Here is a 17984-nt window from a genome sequence, read left to right as displayed (position 1 = left end):
TGTCTCATCACTCCATGGTGGATAAGGAAGTCTGCAATTGAATCATCTCAGCTAAGTGTGGGCTACACTGCAGAATACCACAGCTCCATGTGATGTGAAGTCACCCCCAGAGAGTTTAGGAAGATTCTTGAGAGATGATAACATTACCTCCTCAGATTTACAAAGCACAGGGACTGAGCTTGCTTAAATAAATCAGAATACAAGCAGTTCCATAAGATTACAATCTAGGTATCCTCAGAAGGGAAGTTTAGGATTGTAATTTTTCTTGTGGACTAAAGGAAGATTGTGTTTGAGTTTTCTTTAAGCGAATCTTAAACAGTTTTCTGCAAATAATAAAATATTCCAAGGAAAAGAGGCTGAAATACAGAACCAGATGTGGAAACATTGTGTTTATGTGTGTTCTGTGCATGTATGTGGGAAGGGTAAAGGAGAGTTATAAATGCCCAACTAGAGATTTTATTTCCTGAACTAGGGAATGGGGGATAGGATATTCAAGCAACAGGCAAAATTACCTTATAAAACACAGAGTATTGAGCCACCTGTCAAGTGATTACTACAATTATATTACAGCTCTATCAAACAGGTAATGACTTTCCTGTCTTATTTTTATTTAATTCTCCTCAGTTCTAACCCAAATTATTTCTAGATATATTCTTTTACTCCTATCATTTAATAGTCCTTGATAAGAAGTTATAGGACTAGTGTAGTTTTGGCAAGGTAATTTTATATTTTCTTTTGTGTACTAAATCACATTTCTCTTAAGCAAAGACCACTTATATGCATTTTGTTAGATTGATGCCCCAAATCTCCTACATAAAACATGGTAATGTTTGGCCATGTAATGGCCATGGCACTGTGAATCTTCATGGTTCATTGACTAATTTCTGGTCCACTTAACTCTTCTGCTGACACAACTTAAATTGTATCCTCTCCAAAAGGCTATTATTTACTTACAAACTAAATATATCTTACTTATTAAAGTAATTACATAATTTAGTTTAAATATTACATTAATTAATACAAGATGAAAGAACAAAAATGAAAAAAGGAGAAAATTTTGAACTTGAAGTCTAACATATCAATAATTACACTAAATATAAATATGCTGTACCAATTAAAACTATAGAGTTTGGCAGAGTGAATAAAAAATCACAACCCAACTATATGCTATCTCTGAGAGAATTACTTTGAGTATAATGACATAGGTAGTTTGAAAGAAAAGATTGAAAATGGTACAGTATATAAATCTGTAGTATTTTATTATATAAAGTAGACCTTGTATCAAAAATTATTACCAGAGATGGAGAAGGATATTATATTACCATACAAAGGGTCCAATACCTTAAGAGGATTTAGCAATACCATATCTGTATATATAAAATAACAGATGAAAACTATGTAAAGCAACAATAGAAATCAATAGAGAAATTGACAAATCCACAATTATAATTAAGACCATAACACCCCTTTATTTCTTTGTATTGGTGTATAATAGTGGGATTAATTGAGATATATTCATGCTTGGACATAGCATAATTTGTTACATTTATTCTCTAGTATTTCCCCTTAACTTCGTATTCTCACATCTGTTGACACCCTACATCTATCATACTGGTTTGCCTTCTATTTCCATGAGATCCTTGTTCCTCTCTAGCTTTCACAAATGAGAAAAAAAAATACAATCCTTGATTTTCTGAGTTAAAGTTATTTAGCTTAACATGCTACTCTTGAATTCCATCGATTTTCCTGCAAATGAAACAATTTTATTTTTTATGCCTAAGTAAAATTCCATATATATCACATTTTTTATCCACATTTTTACCTGTTGATGAGCACTCAGTCTGGTTCCATATATTTGATATTTTGAATTGTGCCATGATAAACATAGGTAAGAACCTATGGCTATAGTGCAATGACTTAAATTTTTTTTGGATAAATACCAAGGAGAGGCATTGCTGGGTTAAATTTTTTTTTTTTGTTTTCTTGGTACTAGAGGTACTGGGAATTTAACCCAGGGGTGTTTTAATGATAAGTCACATCACCAGCCCCCTTTCCCCCCCCCCCCCAGACATGGTCACACTAAATTTCTTAGGCCCTCCCTAAGTTGCTGAGGCTGGCCTTGAATTTGTGACCCTCCTTCCTCAGCCTTCCAAGCTGCTGGGATTATAGGCATGCTCCACCACACCCAGCTTCATAGGGTGGGTTTATTCCTAGTCTTTTGAGCAACATTCACACTCATTTCTATAATGGTTAGCACCTCTATTTCAACAATAGATAGAATAATTAGGCTGAAAAAAATTAAGGATATAGAAGAACTCATCCCCACCATCTACCAACAACATCTAATTTGCATTTCAAGGATATCTGACCCAATAGGAACAGAGTAAACATTCTTTTCAAGTTTTCTTGGAATGTATAACAAGATAGACAAGATTATAGGCCATAAAAAAGCCTCAAAAAATGTAAAAGAAATATATCACACAGAGTATGATTTTATGAACACAGTGAAATCCATCTGGAGATCAAGACCAGAAAGATAGCAGGAAAATCTGCAAATACTTGGGAACTAAACAATATAAATCAAAACAATCTTTGAATCCAAAAGGAAGTCTTAAAGAAAACATAAAAATTACACTGAACTGAATGAACAAACTGAATGAAAATGGATCAACAGCATATCAAGAACACATATGTCTCAAGAGAAAAGTTTATAACATTGGTTGATTATTAGAAGAGAAAACTTAATACTTTAATCTCACCAAATTAAAGAACAAATAAACTCAGATCAAACAGAAGGAAGATGATAATATAGATAAGAAAAGAATTCTATAAAGTTGAAACAGATAAATGGTGAACCAAAAAGCCTGGCTGGTTGTAAGAATAGTAAAATTGACAAACTTCTAGCATGATTGATAATGAAAAAGAAGATACAAAATTACCAATAAAGGAAATGAGCAAAGTATATCATTACATACCTTGTAGACACTGAAAGGATAAGAAAGGAATGTTGTGAACCTTTTTTGCACATTATATGAGAGCTTGGATGAAAAGGACTGATTCCTGGAAATGCAATTAACACAAAAACTCATGCAATATGTGGTAGATAATTTGCAAGACCCTATAAACCATTAAGAAAATCACATCTGTAATTTAAAAATGCCCAAAAGGATATATTCAAACACAAATTCTTTCACTAGAGAATTCTACCAAATATTTTCAGAATAATTACCACAAATGTTACAGAATTTCTCCCAGAAAAAAAATAATAGGGACTAACACTCCCCAATTAGTTTTATGAAGTAGGTAGTACACTGATACCAAACCTAGACAAAAGTAGTACTAAACAAAACAAAACCAAAAACATTTTTTTAAAAAAATTTATAAACCAATATCCTTTATAAAACTGAGGCAAAAACTCATAACAAAGTGTTAACAAATAGAATTTTTGCATATAAAAAATCATGAACAAATGGGGTTTATTACAGGAAAGCAAGGCTAGATCAAGATTTCAAAATCATTAAATGAAACCCACTATACTAGTAGGAGAAAGAAGAAAGATCATAGGATCATAGGATTTCCTATAGAAAAGTAGTGGATGAAATTTAGCTGTAATGTACAACAAAATGTCTCTGAAAGGTGTAATTGAAGGGAATATCCTCAACTTGATACACAGCTAACATGATCCTTAATGGCAGTCTGAACATTTCTCCCATAAAATTTGGGACAAAGCAAGGATGTCCATTCTAATCAGTCATTCCATACTGAAATAACTTTCAGGACTGAAAGGTAGAGCCAGTGCAACAACAAAAGGAAAGGATGCAAAAGCATACATATTGGAATGGAAGAAAGAAAACGTCCTATTTACAGGTGACATGATTGTACTCTTAAAAACTTCTGAGTAATCTCCAATGCACTTCCTAGAATGAACAAAGGTGTTCAGAAATGTCAAAGGATGTAAAATAATTCCTTTATGCTAACAGTAAACATATGAACACTGGGACATATTAAAACATTCATAATTGCTTTTAAAATATAATACTAAGGTATACATATTAAATAATAAATATCACATTTGTTTCTGTCCTATGCAGAAGCTAAAAAAAAGTGGACTTAGTAGAATAATGGTCAGTAGAAACTCAGAAGTGTGTGGGGGGAAATAGAGTTTGGTGATTGGGTACAATTAGTAAGAGGGGTAAGGGTTAGAGTTTTATAACATGCTAGGGTGACTATAGTTAACAACAACTTATATATTTAAGAGAGAACTGGAGAGAAGATTTTGATACCTTCAAAACAAAGAAATGGTAGATGTTTAAGGGGATGGAAATGTTATTTACTCTGATTTGAGCATTATACATTGTATGCATGAATCAAATTATAACTGTCTACATTGAAAATGTATATAATGAAATATATACAAATTTTTAAGTCTATAAAATACCATTTTTGTAGGTTTAAACAAGATTTTTCAAAATTTATATGGAAAGCAAATGAACTAGAATAGCTTAAATATTTTGTAAAAATCAACATGGGAGGAATAAATCAATCCAATTTTAATAATTACTACACAGCTACAATTTCAAGACTCTGGGGAATTAACTCTATGATTGAGAACATGGTACCTGAAAAAAAGATTTTTAACAAAAATACAAAAGAAATTCAGTGAAGAGTAGTATTCCTTTAGTTTTTTTCAACAATCCCTAGAGAATTTGACATCCATTGGCAAAAACACAAAAAATACTCAACGTAAACCAAACACAAAAATTAATTCAAAATGGATTACAGGCTTAAGTATAAACTGTAAAACTATAAAACTCTTAGGAAAGAGCACAGGATGATTCTTCATTACCTAGAGTTAGGTATTTTTTAAAAATATTTTTAATTGTAGATGGACACAATACCTTTATTTTGTTTAATTAGTTTTTTTTTTTTTTTTTAATGTGGTGCTGGGGATCAAACCCAGTGCCTCACACATGCTAGACAAGTGTTCTACCACTGGGCCACAACTCAAACCCTAGAGTTAGGTATCTTGATGGTTATCAATATTCAACATTAGTTGTGGTATTATCTTTAGCTTTGCAAGGTGTTACCAATGGGGTGAAAGGGTGAGTAGGGTTTCTATCATTTCTTACAAATCTGTGTGAATCTGAAATTATCTCAAAATAAAAGTTTTGATGAAAAAAAAACAAACCTACTAATCCATTCACTAATTTTTAATCACAAGTAGATTTTACCCTTCACTATATTAATTCAACTTTTAATTCATAATCAATTTAGAAGAAAAGCAATTTTGTTTGAGAAGTTGGTTTTACTTTTAGAAAACATTTACATTAGATGATCTGTTCTTCTGAATGAGCATCTCAAATGAAAATAAAAGGAATGTGCAGAATGAGGAAATTGGACATTATTATTAACAGATATTGTGAATGATCCAGAAAGCAAACTGCAAGAAGCTTTGCTGATCCAAAGCTGTCAAGTCTATGGCTGTGGATCATCTGATTTCATTCTCATGTGTCTAACACTCCTAATGATAGGAAAAGAAAAACATTAAACAGTTCAGTTTTACACAAGAAGAAATGGAACTAACAGTACTGAAATAAGGATACTAGTGTGTAATTTATTCAGAGGTTTCTTATTCGGCAGCTATAACCCTTGAGAATAAAAAAGCACATAAAACAAATAACTCCTTCTAAGAAGTAAAGAAGTATCACTAATATCACTTTCATGTAATAAAGCATAAGCATTCAGTTTAGATCATATTTTATTTAATTTTAAAGAAAAAGATTCAAATACTTTGGTTATTCAATGTGTTAGAAATGGAAAATTCAAACTTGTGAGGGCAATTTGAGAATATTCTGTGGGGGTAGTGATTATCTGAGGGGATGAGATCAAATTCCTATGTAGGGTTCATGGGAGTACAAAGTAAAATTTAAAGTTTTATTGGATATATGTTGGCACCTTCACATTTTTTTATTACTTGTTTCCTTTGTATTTATTTAGACAAGAATAAAATGGGGAAATAGAAATGCAACATGAAAAATATTTGATAAATGCTATTACAAAGACATGATTATGCTAACCAAGTATAAAAACTAAAATCCTTCATGAGAAAAACCAAGAGAATAAAAGACAGTAATTTCTTGTTAAGGAGAATTAATCATAGAAGAGCACTGGCTCATATCACTCTTATACGCTAGTAGCTAAGTTTTTGTTCTTACACAAAACCTGAGTGAACGCTTTGCTAAGAACAATTCTAAAGGAGCCTAATAGCAACTGCAGAGTGCAAGTCCTCACTGAGATTGACGGCCAACACTTCCAACGTAATAAGTAGAGATTGGGAGAGAGAAACAAATCATTGGTGCTGGCAATAAATGCAGTAGCTTAATAAGCATAGTGATAAAAGTAGCTGCATTTAAAATTAGTTATTGTTTGGCTTTGGTATCTTACCCACTCCCCCTATAAAGAGAAGACTTAAGCATGGGTTTTCACAATGTGGGCAAAGACATACCAGCTAGTGTTTGACTCCATTTAGCTAAAGTATTTTCTAACAATCAGATTTCTTTTTTTTTTCCTTAGGTATAACTACTTTATAAAAGGTTTCTGTAGAACCAAAATGTAAAGAGTAATCTATTTTTCAACTCTGTAACAACATTTGGTCAAATAACAACAGCTTTCCTCTAGCCCCAAGCTTTGCTGTAATATTGGCTAAGTCTGTTTGCTGGGCTTGGACATCATAAACTTCCTGGAAGCAGTATGTGATTTCCTAAATCTTGAGATGTGCAGGAATAGTTGCTGTGGGTCACTGTGAAAAATCAGAAAAAGCCAAACCCAAAGAACAGTGGCTAGGAAAAAAAACTGAAGCAAGGTTTGTTGGTGGTAGGCCATGATCCTCATGGAAAATCATAGCTAAAGCTTGTCAGTTTGGGAGAGAAAAAAATGCTAATTCTCCAAGAAAGAAACAATTTGTTTTTTTGTAAATACTACTATTGCTATCACTACTACTAATATTATTACTGCTAGTACTACTACTATTGATAAAGTTAGTCTGGTAGATTGCATTAGGAAGATCTAAAAAGTTCTGTTTATTCCCAGGAATTAATCTCTTGTCTGACAGGTAAGAAAAAATATATTTTGATAAAATTTCCCAAGAGAAAAGAATAAGAGCTAAATCTCAAAGGAAAAAAAAATAGTCACTTGGAAACTGCCTGGTGATAGAACTAAAAATCTGCTACCAATGAAGTATCCCTACCCCATAGGGAGATAGAAAATAGGGAGAACAAAGGTGACACTACAAACTGATAAGACCATGTGCAGATGCAAGCTATGTATGCAGTGAAATCTGAGCTTATGATCTCTACAGCTTTTGATCTTTCTGAAGGCAGTTCTTTGATGAAGATTAATGAGAACATATATTACAATGTTTGTTCTATTTAAAAACAATGTATAATAACCATTTTAAATGCTATATTTACAGTGAAACTTCATAGCAAAATATCTAGGTTAGCAATTTAGTAAATGTAAGTTTTCAGAGTGTTTTCAAATATAATTCCTAAGTGTCTTGAAACAAATTGCTTTTCTACAATGTTCACTTGTACGTTGATTTGGTTATATGAAAGCCAGTATGCATATTTTTGCATTTATTTTCAACATAAAATGGCTGGCACAGGCGATGTTAAGGCCTGTAAAGATGGCCAGTGAGAAAGGATGAGATTTACAAGTCACAAACCCAAGTTCCTTTTTGTGTAGGTAGGTGATTTTGCTTCAGGACTTTAATTATACCTGTCTGCATCAACAATCTGCAATGCTTCTCCAGGTCTTCCATTTTGACAACCCTGTCTCCATAATCTATAGTTTGTTCCTTGTAAATTGGTGTCCTTGATCATCCAAATCAAGCAGCTGTCATCAATGTCGAAACAAATTCTCTAGGGACAACCACATAATCTCCGATGCTTGCAATTAAACCTCAATTGAAGACCACTAGGCACTAGGGAAACCTGGACAGGCAGTGTGACATTTGTCTTGGTTGGAAGGTTCCTCACTGAACTTTCTGTGACATCCACATTGTCTCCCCTTTTAGTTATGCCCTGAAATGTCACTGGCTCCCCTGCTCCCCACACTCCTTCCTGACAGAAGCTCAAGTTTAATTTGGTAATACGTTATAGAGGTTAAACCAGTCATGATTCTGGGATGAATGTGAGGGTGTATTGTATCCTATAGAGTCACACTTTGAGAAACCATGAATTGTGTCACTTTAAATTTTAGTTGAAATTACCTTGACCATATAATAAAATTTTTGAATGGTACAAAGGAGTGTGTGAATAACAATTCTCTCTTCTTTTTAAAAATTTTTTTTATTTATATATAACAGTGGAATGCATTACAATTCTTATTACACATATAGAACACAATTTTTCATGTCTCTGGTTGTCTACAGAATATATTCACACCAATTAATGTCTTTATACATGTACTTTGGATAATAATGATACTCACATTCCACAATCATTAATAACCCCATTCCCCCTCCCTTCTCCTCCAACAACTCTGCCCTATCTAGAGTTCGTCTATTCCTCCCATGCTCCCGTTTTCTATCCCACTATGAATCAGCCTCCTTATATCAAAGAAAACATTTGGCATTTTTTTGGGGGGGGACTAGCTAACTTCACTTAGCATTATCTTCTCTAACTCCATCCATTTACCTGCAAATGACATGGTTTTATTCTCTTTTATTGCTGAATAATATTCCATTGTGTATATATGCCACATTTTTAATCCATTCATCTATTGAAGGGCACCTAGATTGGTTCCACAGTTGAGCTATTTCGAATTGTGCTGCAATAAACATTGAAGTAGCTGTGTACCTAAAGTATGGTGTTTTCAAGACCCTTGTGTATAGACAAAGGAGAGAGATAGCTGGGTCAAATGGTGGTTCCATTCTCAAATTTCCAAGAAATCTCCGTTTCTTCTCAGCCAAAAAAACAATCTGTGAGGTGAATAGAGAGCCTACATCTTGGGAGCTAATCTTTACCATTCACACATCAGATAGAGCACTAATCTCTAGGGCATATAAAGAACTCAAAAAGCTAAACATCAAAAACAAAAAAACAAAACAAAACAAAAAACAGCCCAATCAATAAATGGGCCAAGGACCTTAGAGATACTTCTCAGAAGATGATGCACAATCAATCAAAAAATACATGAAAAAATGTTCATCATCACTAGCAATTAGAGAAATGCAAATTAAAACCACTCTAAGATTACATCTCACTCCAGTCAGAATGGCAGCTATTATGCATACAAACAACAATAAGTGTTGGTGAGGATGTGGGGGGAAAAGATGCACTCATACACTGCTGGTGGGACTGCAAAGTGGTGCAGCAAATTCTCTTCTTAAGGAGAAAAATGAGAAAATATTCTCTTGTATTTATCTTCCCACTAATAGTCAATTTATAGAAAACACATATAGCCATTAAAATAATTTCTCTATTTTATAAGTATGATTAGCTCTTATATATGGTCCTATACTTTAATTTTTACTTAATACATCTTGTAAATCATGATATCATCACATTACTCTTCCACAACTGAATATTATTTCAATATATGAAATATAAAATATTTTTTGCATTGTGCTTTCAGAATTAGTGTAAAGGGAGGAAATGAGTAAGATAAATCTCAGATTTGTAAACTTACAAGGTCAAAGTGTTCAAAGGATTTTTTTTTCTCTTAGTACTCAAGTAACCTTGAGCACATGGGTAAAGAGATTAGGAAAACAGCATCAAGAAAAACAACAAAGGTGAAAAATAAAGTAGGAAAAGAAATCCTTTTCTACATTTGATACTTTACAATGTACACTTCTGTTTTTTGCTTTCAATAACATTCTGTGGCAAGTAATGAAGAGATTTGTTAAAACATGACTCCATCCAGAGACTTTGGATCTGGGAATTATTAGTGGTAGAAGGAGTAGTGGGGACATAGAGGCCAGAAGATCCCAGTAAAACAGGAGACCAGACAAGAGAAAGTACTCTGATTTTATGTAAATCAGCGTTTCCTGAGTGATTACTTCAGGCAAGATGCTTACTTACTTTTAATCTGGAAGGACAAATGCTAATTCCACACAACATAAACTCAGTCCCACATGTGATCCTAGACTGAAATTGCTAAAGATTTGCACTGAAAATATTAACAATATGGGTAGCTTCTCTCCTGGCTAAGGGGAGTACTACTTAGATTTTAGTGATCTGCTTGTATGGGGAGAAATTGGTAGTACTGGATGACAAAGCATCTCCCTAGGACACTGATCTTAGACAGGCTAATATAGCATTTGTCTCAATTTCTATGAAAAGGTTATATTATTTACTACCCATGTAGATGTTGAACTCTTCAATTTTATGCAACCTGAAAAATGATATGAAAGAATTCTAAAGAAGTAAACATTTCTCAAACAATGTTTTACTAGTAAATCATTATAGGCATAACCAAAAGCCATGAAAAAAATATTGTGTAACTTATGCATGCTCAGAATGCTTGCATCATATTCAAGTTTTTTTTTTTTAATTAGACTACAGTATAGTGGAAATTGCACAGTTTAGAATATTAGATTATCTTGGATTCATATCTCAATTCTCTATTCACTGGTTTAGCTATTTCTGCAAGTTTCTCTTGGTTTCAGTTTTTCTCAGTGTTCTTTTAAGGAGTAAATGGCATAATCTAGACAAGAGTTTTGTTTGTGTTAAAAAAACTAATTCACATACATCTTGACATATAAGAACAAATGTATATTTAATATCTATTATTTATTTAATACTGTTATTAATTAATATTTTTTGTTATACACATCAATTTTACTATATTGTTATACTAATTAAAAGGCAGAATTGATAATATATCTAATGTCAAAAATTCTGGTATAAGTTAAGTTAGTGTACTAGATCCAGAAAAATTTTTCATTTTCATACCTATTTTGATAAATATGTTTTTATTTAATATCTGTCATACAATCACATTACTGAGAGAAATTTAAAAAGCATTTAACCCTGGTTACTTTTATAGGTAATATGTAAAATTATTATTTTTTCTTTTTTTAAATTTGCTGTTGTTTTATTTTTTAATATTTCAGTTTAAGTTCACTTTTTTTCAGTAATGGGACTATTCTTTGTAGAATTTGGAAGGTAAATCTCTGTCTGCAAATCACAATAACTATCATATTCTACTACTATGTTTATTTCTCAAAGCCAATCCCTGAATAAACCACAGTGGGCCTCTGACTTTGGCAGATTGGATTTACCTGTGTAATTTATACATGATGTAGTCAAAACAGTCTGTATGGTAATTGGCAAGATCTATTGCAATGTTCAAGAAATGATACATTTAAGAATGTATTGTTAGATTAAAAATGGAAACTAAATTCAGCATGAAACACTGGTCATAGTATGCTGCAAAGCTTCCTAGGAAGAGGAAGAGGATTGAGTAAGGAAGGAGGATGGAAAAGAAAGGAGAGCTCCAAGTGAGTGAAATTGACAGAACTATGCAATGTGTATGTATGAACACATCACAATGAATTTCACTAGTATGTATGATTATAATGCACTGATGAAAACATAATAAAAAATCTTTCTTCTAAATACTGCATTACTTCATAGGATATCTTTTAAAAGATGTTTTGTTTACAGTATTGCTGTTGTGCAGCTCTGAGTAACCAGAATCAGGGTACTCTAGAAATAGAGAAGTTTAATTGCGAAAACTTTGCAATTATCATGATTTTGAAACAGAACAAATTAAAATATTGTAGGATATGATCTGTGCATTGTGTAAAGAGTGTACAAAATGAACAAAATAATTGTGAGATACAGAGTGGGCTGTGTGACACAGATCTACCAATTCAGAAGTTACTTTCAGAAGTTTAATGGTCAACTAGGTGGTTATGTTCAACTCTCCAAGCAGTAAAAATTTCAAAGTTTGATAAGGTAATTAAAAGTTGTTTGAAGACACTGGAGAATTTTAAAAGTAGTGTTGTCTTATAGGTACAAGATCCAAGAGAAGACAGGGACCCAAATGGTGAACCTCACCTTTTCTCCTGGAGTTAACTGTTGGTCCCTGGAGACTATGAAATGGAGAGGAACCATTAACAGAATGTGGAGGTAAGGAACAATTAATTGGAATTAACATTTCCCTGAGTACAGAGAATATGATAAATATTGCAGGCTTTGAGATTGGACCCTGTTCTGCCATACCCCCAAAGGAAGGTGAACCAACAATTGACAGGTCTTGAAAATGATTTCAGTCTCTGACAGGGTTATGATGGTCTGGGACACCTAACATATACAGTAGTCTTCCAGGAGTAATTGCCAATTCATTCTTGCAAATGAAAACATCCTTACCTGTATCTCCATTATTTTTCATATGCAATGCTCAATATAATGTCAAATACATCTAACACTAGAAAGAAACAGAAACATGAGGCTATATAGCTACAACACCAAGAGGGCAAGAGGCAATAGAAATTTTAGCATATTAGATATAGACTTCAAACTATTATTTAAATATCTTCAAGAAAAATTAAAAAAAAACAAGATTAAAATTTCAGGAGAGGGCTGGGCATGGAGTGGTGTGAGCCTATAATCCCAGTGGCTCAGGAAGCAGGGCAGGAAGATAATGAGTTCAAAACCAGCTTCAGCAACTTAGCAAATCCATAAGTAACTCAGGGAGACTTTGTCTCTAAATAAAATACTTTTGAAAAAGGCTGGGGATGTGACTCAATGGTTAAGTGCCCCTGGGTAAAAAAATCACTGGTACAAAAAAAAATTCAGGAGATAAGTTCATATTTTTATAAATGAGCCAAATAGAAATCATAGAAAAATGCTGTACTTATAGTTAAAAATTTAATATGGTGGTTTAAATTATATTAGAAACATTTACATAGGAAATTAATGGATTGTAGGTCATAAAATATATAAAACTGAAATACAGACAACAGCTTTCTATAGTTAATTTCTCATTCTTGTGAAGTCAGATAAGTAAAGGAGGGACACTATGATTTGTCTCTAATATGTATAACTGGAGTCACAGAAGGGGAAGGGAGAGGGAGGAAAACAAAAACAGTTTAAACAGATAATTGATCAATTTTTCCAAACTAATAAAGAAATCATGTCACAGGGGCAAACAAATTATATAATACCAACAGTGATAAATATAAGGAAAATGGTACTTAGAAACAATCATATAAAAATGACTAGAAGTCAATGACAAAGAAGAATCAGTTGAATCACATTCAAAGGAATAATAATAAGACTTTCAGTTAACTTCTCATCAGAACCCATGCTAGCCAACCAACAATGGAATAACATCTAGGGATTAAAAGGTTTTATTTCAGAAATATATTTCTTTCAGAAATGATGATATCATTGTTTGCCCAGAAAAGTAACTTTGTTCAACATGAAAGTAAAATAAAAATATTTTCAAACAAATAAAAACTAAAAGCATTCACTTACAGATAAGTTAAGATACTATAAAATATCCTTTAGGGGAAATGGAAAGTGATCCATGACAGAAATTTTAAGAGGCAGGAAACAACATTTGAAGAGGTAATTGGATAATAATAACTTCTTTACATAAAAATAATAATGTGTTGTAGGGTTTAAGTGTAGAGAGAATCTGCATAATTCAAGATGTTATAAATTATGAACAGACTAGGTAGAATTAAAGAATTCTAAACTTTTGGCATTGTCTGAAAGATTTAAAACTATAATTTATCTTAGATTTTGAGATTATGCATATCATAATCTTGAGAGCTGTTTTCAAAGTGAGGCCCATGAGTCTAAGGGGTTCCCAAGACTCTTGCAGTGAATTCTAAAAACAGAACTATTTTCTTAGTAACATTAAGGCACTAATGACCTTTTCACTGAACTGGCCCTTGATCTGATTATGCAGAAGCCCTGGTGAGCAAAACAACTGAGTTGTTTGCCAAAATCAAAGTATTACCCCAAACTATACTAGCTGGAGTCAGTATTTCTGGTTTGTTTTTTTTAATATATATATATATATATATATATATATATATATATATATATATATATGTCTAGATAGGGAATATTTTGTAGTTTGGAGGCCATAAATTCTCTGTATTAACTATGAAATTCTGCATTTGAAGAGTAAATACATGTAGATACAACACATTAATAAATGGACATGTCTGTGTTCCAGTAAAACTTTATTTGAAGAAATGTGTCTGAGGGATAGAGTTGACCTTTGAGCTACAGTTTGCTGATTCCTTCTATGTCAGAAACTTAGAGTAAAAACACATGGAGATATACTTTACTTAAAAATGCACTGGCTGATGGGGCTGAGGTTGTGACTCAGCGGTAGAGTGATCATCTAACATGTGAGGTGCTGGGTGTGATGCTAAGCACCACACATAAATAAACAAGTAAAATTAAGGTACTGTGTCAACTACAACTAAAAAATATTTTAAAAATGCACTGGCTGAAGCTGTTGAATTATTAACTTTACTAAATTTTGACCCTGAAGAATACATTTTATTGTATTCTTTGTGTTAAGTTTAGATATAAGGTGTCCCCCAAAATCTTATGTGTGAGACAATGCAATAAAGTTTAGAGATGAAAAGACTTGGTTATGAGAGCCTTAATCTAATCAGTATATTAATCCCTGATGGGGATTAACTGGGTTGTACCTATAGGCAGGTATAGTGTGCCTGGAGGAGGTGGGTTATTAGGGGCATGCCTTTAGACTGTATATTTTATCCATGGTGCGGGGAGTCTCTCTCTTTTTCTGCTTCCTGGTGTGGTGTCCTGAGCTGCTTTCCTCCATTACATTCTTCCATCATGATGTTCTGCTTTACCTCAAGCCCCCAGGAAAGAAATCAGCCATCTACAGAATGAGACCTCTGAAACCATGAGCCCCTAAATAAACTTTTCCTCCTTAAAATGATCAGGTCTTTTGGTTAAAGCAGTGAAAAGCTGACTAAAACCCTTTGTGACATAATGGAAAGTAATCTCAAAGCATTGTGTTGGTCTACCCTACTGAAGTATTGTGATTGTCTTGAGGAAATACACTGATGTGATTGTGTTGGTCATGAGCTGAATTAATTACTTCTTCATGTAACATGAAAGAATGTAACATGAAAGAATAACTAACAGATGGACTATGGTTATTCAGATTTTGAAATTTGGTATACCAGTCAATAAGACATGAAAGGAAACCTAATAAGGGGTTATGGGAAACTTTTCATCCTAAATGATACCTTGCTGGTATACTAAGATGATAGTACAAGAATTATTACTCAATTTTTATGAGATCATTAATTTATTTATCAATATTCAGACTGCTGAAAATGGTGAAGTCCCTCATCTCTGAGATGTTAAAGTGTAATAGAAAAGACAGAGAATGAATTTGTAACTACAGGCATGAGGAAATGTGTTCTATTCTTGGGGGTGTCGTGAATGCTTTTTTAAGAGAACGTGAAGTATAAGCTAAAGCTGAAGCATGAGTAAGATCTTGTTGGCCAGGATAAAGGATGGGGAAGAGTGTCCAGAAAGATGACTAATGTGAATGAGCTGCAGCTATGAGGAAGCAAGAAACACATACTAAGAATGAAGGAAGCCAGTATCCTGGAGCACAGAGAACAAGGGGTAGCAGCCTAGAGCATAGAGAAGTGTTTGGTTTCCATAAGGGCTGGAGAATGTTAGGAGCAACATTAGGGATTTTGAACTTTATCCTAAAATAATGCAAATGTATTGAGGCTTCAAAGCTGGGCTTGATCATGTTTAGATGAACATTTAAAATAAAATCATCTTGTCTGAAATTAGAAAGTTGGTTACACTGAGAACAAATGGGAAGCCAGAATGTCAGACAGGATGTGGGAAAAAAGGCACACTCATACACTGCTGGTGGGAATGCAAATTGGTGCAGCCAAGATGGAAAGCAGTATGGAAATTCCTTGGAAAATTGGGAATTCCACCACCATTTAACCCAGTTATTCCTCTTCTTGGTCTATACCCAAAAGACTTAAAAACAGCATACTACAGGGACACAGCCACATCAACGTTTATAGCAGCACAATTCACAATAGCTACACTGTGGAATCAACCTAGATGCCCTTCAATAGATGAATGGATAAAAAAAATTTTAACAATATTAAGTGATCATAATTATATGTAGCTATTCATTTAGAAATTTAAATATTTTCTCCTTATATAAATTTAAAAAGTAGATTTAATAGCAAATCTTATATAAATTCTTGTATAAATTAACTTATTTTATTTAAAAATAATAAAATTGAACAATACATACTTAGATTAGAATAATATGTCACATATTATTCTTCCAAAACCTTCAAAATTGTCATATGCAATATTTTAAAATTATAAAACATTTCCAAAGTATCATATTAAACTAAATATCATGTTAGTTAAAATGTTAAGTAAATAAGAGTTAAAATTTTTTTTGATCACTGAAATAGCCATATTTTCCTCAGAAATTTTTTTTTCATATAGGGAAAATTTCCATTGGAATTCTAATTTAGAGGAAGAAATTATTTCTTCCCAGAACTCCAAAGTTTCAACTAATATCCATATGATAAACAAAATCATGAGTTAATCCTTTTAGTTAAAAATGTATATTTATTTTTAACACCTCAAGTGAGACTTGGGATTATCCACCTTCCTTTTTTTCTCTGTTATGCTTCATCCCCTGGGAGTGAGAGGCGTTGAATTTACTTCTGGGCCAAGTTTATAGTATTATGCCTAGGTAAAAATATGCCTAGAGTAATATGCCTGGGTTCTACTAATTATGTGCATTATCTCATTTTACTCTAGTCTTTTGATGCCCCTGGCATTAGTTTCTACCCTGTGCTTGGGAGTCCATCACCATGTCAGTTGGTCTCACTGGCCCCACACATGCCCTGAGCCAAAGCAATATAAATGGCCTGTTTCAAGTCTTGGGGATTTTGCTTTCTCTGAGGACTTATTCTGAAATTCCTCACTATCTGGCCAGTTCTTAGTACCTTCTATGAAATGATTTTTTTCCTTTTTCTCCCACATTCTTGTTTTTGAGTGGTTCTAAATAACCCAGGCCCTGATTACAGCAAAAAACATCATAGCCCAAATTTAGCCTCTTTGTACCTTTTCCCCCAAAACTATCACCTTGGTCTAAGCTAGTGTCTTGTTTTGCCAAGATTATGGCAATAGCCTCCTAACTCACCTACTTTTTGTTGCTCTTGGACAGCAACATTCCATTTTTGACAGGACATCAAATCTGAAAATAGATTGTTACTTCCCTATTCAAGACTTTTCATAGCTTCCCTTTCACTTTGGACAAAAGCCAATCTCTGAGTGTGGCCCACAGGTCCTTCCCCTGGTACCTCAAGCATGCCTCTCCCTCTAGGCCTCAGCAATTGCTTCTCTGTGTGGCTGAACCACTCTTTTCCCAGGGCCCACATGGCTTCCTCCTCACAGTTTCAGATATTTGTTTAGCTATATGTCATAACTTTTTGCATCATGCTCCTTAAAGTAACCATCCTTCACTAATTCCTCCAGTTCCTATGCCCTTTCCTTTCAATGTTCTTTCTTTATGGCACTTAGGGAATGCTGTGTATGTATTTATTGATTTTTTGTCTCTCCACATAGAAATCAGCTGTTAAATTGTGGGAATTTGGCCTTTATTTTTACTTTTCCTCCTTCAGTGTCTGCACTAATAGTTGCTACATATTAGATGTTTGTTGGATAAATCATCCAACATAGACACCAAGAAAGAGAGATGATTATTGTAACATTAGAAAAGCATACACTTCCCTGGAAATGATTGAAATATCAGCTTTTAAAAATAACTGGGCAAAGGTCTCCTAAATAATGTAGAAAAACAAAATAAAAATAAACAAATAACCATGGCAGTGGTTCCTGAAGTTGGAAAAACATTTTCTCAGCACTCTTCTTCCCTGCAAAATCAATGTAAATATACTAAATTCTTATCAA

This window comes from Urocitellus parryii, chromosome 1, assembly GCF_045843805.1.
Source record: "Urocitellus parryii isolate mUroPar1 chromosome 1, mUroPar1.hap1, whole genome shotgun sequence".
NCBI classification, from domain to species: Eukaryota; Metazoa; Chordata; class Mammalia; order Rodentia; family Sciuridae; genus Urocitellus; species Urocitellus parryii.
The sequence above is the reverse complement of the archived record's forward strand: the minus strand, read 5'-3'. Positions refer to the sequence as shown.